We start from the raw sequence: 3,655 nt of genomic DNA on the forward strand, positions 1-3,655 counted from the left end.
ATATATATATGTATATATATATATATACGATAGGCTTTTCGCTTTCCATCTACCAGATCCACTCTGAAAGCTTTAGTCGGCCCGGACCTATAGTAGAAGGTTTGCTTTATGTTCCGCACCGTGGAACATAAGGCTGAGAAGCAAACTTCCTGTCACTCATACGGTAGTGGGTGCATGTTGCTTTTATTTTAAATAGATTCAATGGACGCAGAAAGGGTGTCGCTGCTTGATCTTGAAAAACTACATTAATAATATTTAACAAAAGGAGTAACACTCAGTCGTCTTTTCCCGTCAACTTTGCAACATTCTGTGCAAGTGAAAACGATTAAGCAGTTCACGGACAAGTCTACTTATGTGTTCGTTGGTACAATATTACACATTGGAATCCTGTGTGAACAGAAAATACTGTAACGTTGCCGAATATTCGATAGCTCAGAAGTATCAATTAGTTTCTTCGAAATTGTATGGAGTGGAAATTACGAACGAAATCTACACCATGAAGCATCTCAACATCTAAAGACAGTATCAAATTTCTGTTAAACAAAGGTAAAATATTTCAAGGAACTGGAAATTCAGCTTACTATTACAAAGAGTTTGGAATATGAAAACGCTCTAGTTTAAAATAACACCTAGAGTTATACGTATTACTTTTAGCAGAGTATAACCAAACAAAACCCCAAACATATCTTTCTCAATTTATGGGAAGGATCCAGAAGTTGACAGTGAAACAGAAAATGAAGAATTAGCAAAGATACTTGACGGTTTGCAAATCAAGGATGGCGAATCCACAAGCAAGAAGTAGAAAGAGCTACATGTAACCTGAAAGAAAGAAAAAAAAACTGGTCCTGACAACATCCTATCAGAAGTACTAAAAAGATGTGATTTGGACATCATCCTTGAATTTGCAAAACAAACTACTAAATGGCAATGTGAAGCCGGAACAATAGTCTGAGATAGACATGCCACCACTGCCCAAAACTGGAGCCCTAAGTCATATTGGGAATTACAGAGGGATCAGTCATCCATTGTTTCAAAAATGCTCAACAAGATGATACTTAACAGAATACAACCTAAGATAGATAAACAATTGCGACCAAAACAAAATGGGTTCAGATCAGGACGGTCAACAAGATCTCACACTGTCGCACTTAGAAGACTGATAGAGGGAGTTAAGAGCCATAACAGGAAGGCTATCATTATATATGTAGACTTCAAGAATGCTTTTGATTCAGTACATAGAAAAATGATGATGAAGATACTTAAAGCATATGATATCCCACCAAGAATTCTGAGAGCAATAAGTAAGCTGTATGAAAACACCAGAGCGAAGGTGATGACTCCTGATGGAGAGACGGAATACTTTGAATTCAAGGCCGGAGTATTACAAGGCGACACGCTAGCACCTTATCTCTACGCCGTCGTTCAGGACTACAGGGTGTTTCAAAAGTCTCCTGATCTGACCCCTCTTGATTTCTATCTTTGGGGGCATTTGAAAGACATGGTGTATCGCGGAAAGATAAAAGACATAAATCATTTGAAGGCACGCATCACCAACTCATTTGCACACGTATCTCTAGATGTGCTATTACGCATTCACAATGAGTGGGGTAAACGTGTTGCAATGTGTATTCAAAGCAATGGTAACCATATAGAGCCTGTTTAAAAAAAAAATGTTCTTATAAACTGTCGCTTATAAAAAGATAAATTATTCTTATGTATGGTGACTTTTGAATCACCCTGTATATAATGCGTAGAACTACGAGGGCAAGGTAGAAGGGGATTCAAAGAGCATAAGCAAAAAAGTAGACGGCATCAAGCAGTAACAGTAACTGACCTAGATTATGTGATGACCTGGTATTACTAACAGAGAGGACAGATCAGGCACAAGAGGTGCTGAGCAAATTAGAGCAGGAATCGGGGAAGGTAGGACTGTACTGTAACGCAAAGAAAACAGAGCTGCAAGTATTCAACCACGAAATGCCTTTCAGTGAAAGTGAGAAACAGTAAGTCGCTCAAGGTAGTTGAAAATTTCAAAAACCTCGGTGCGTGGACACAAAGTACTGAAAAAGATATGATGATAAATAGATTGTATATATATAATATATGTATAATATGTCTTCATACACAGAGTACTGTTTCTAAAAATTATACAATATGTATACTGTCTTAAAGATTAAAGATGAAATGACCTCAGCTGTATTACTGACGATTATTAGAATACTCAATTAATATAGAGCCAAGAATGTTCAACGAAATTAAATATAGCAACAAAATATAACGCATACACACACATAGCAAATTCATTTATGCTAATCTGGCAACGCTACCAAACATGACTAAGAAGAACTGTGAATTTTGAACACATGAAAATGGATCAAAATGAAATACGAAATCTTTCAAAAGGAGAATGTAATCAAAATAGTCGGTGGCCATCCAATATTGTGTATTTATGCATACATCTGTGTGTGTGTGTGCGTGCGTGCGTGCGTGTGTGTGTGTGTATGTGTGTGTGTGTGTGTGTGTGTGTGTGTGTGTGTGTGTGTGTGTGTGTGTGTGTGTGTGTGTGTGTGTGTGTGTGTGTGTGTGTGTGTGTGTGTGTGTGTGTGTGTGTGTGTGTGTGCAAATGCAAACAGATGAAATGCACTGAAAATTTGAAGCACAGGTGTTTTAGGAAACACTTCGTACAAAGTGCAAATCATGACTCAAGCTTCTAAAGACAAGGATACAGCAGGTTATTCGTTTTGGTGACGGAGAATCATCCAATAACGACGAAGACTTGCTACCAGCTTTGTAACAATTTTTTTAATGCTATGGAAGAGAGACTGTAATAATGCATAAAAGTAGAGACTATCTGGTTAGTCATATGGTAGTTGTTGCCGGGTGACTGGAGAGGGAATCTTGGACATGTCCTTTAATTGTATATCTTCGTCATCATGCCAACGAATCACCATATCATCTACAGTTATTTTATTACAATTGTGACTGTCGATTCGATATCAAGTCAACAGACACTCATATACATGTATGTGTGTGTGGTGTGTTGGTGTGCGTGTTTATGTACTGCAAGTTTCTTGATACAAAATGGTCTATTAAAATGGTTATTGTAGTACTTTGTCGTATTATACTGCAATAACACACAGGAAATGACTATAATTAGCATCAGATTTATTATCACTTAATTAGATTAGTCAATGAATAATACAATGACTAATTAATTAAGTAATTGGTAAACTAATTCAACTAACAACGAAAGTTTGTCGTATGTACCAACATTTAATTCTATGACTTTTTAGTCATCTGCCGGCTTAGTGCGACGTCAGTGATTTTTCATTCACTGTTTAACTATATCAGTTGTGGCCTATTTTTTCTTAGCATGTGGTGTTGCTGGATACTTGCTACTGACAAAGCTTAAAGAAGCAGAATTACGTATTTAGCAACTCTACTGTCACTGCAGGACGATTTTCGTCTGCTACAGATATTTTTCCGTGTTTTATGATATTGTATATATAGTGCTTATTAACACTATACAAATGATTTCTCGGGAAGAATATCAGTTTGGTAGACTTTCAAAGATTTCTGCTTTCTGTGTAACATAAAGATTAATATTGTGAACTAATACTGCTTCTTTCGCTAATAATGAATATATATATATATA

The sequence above is a fragment of the Octopus bimaculoides genome, chromosome 7 (assembly GCF_001194135.2).
Source record: "Octopus bimaculoides isolate UCB-OBI-ISO-001 chromosome 7, ASM119413v2, whole genome shotgun sequence".
Classification (NCBI taxonomy): Eukaryota; Metazoa; Mollusca; class Cephalopoda; order Octopoda; family Octopodidae; genus Octopus; species Octopus bimaculoides.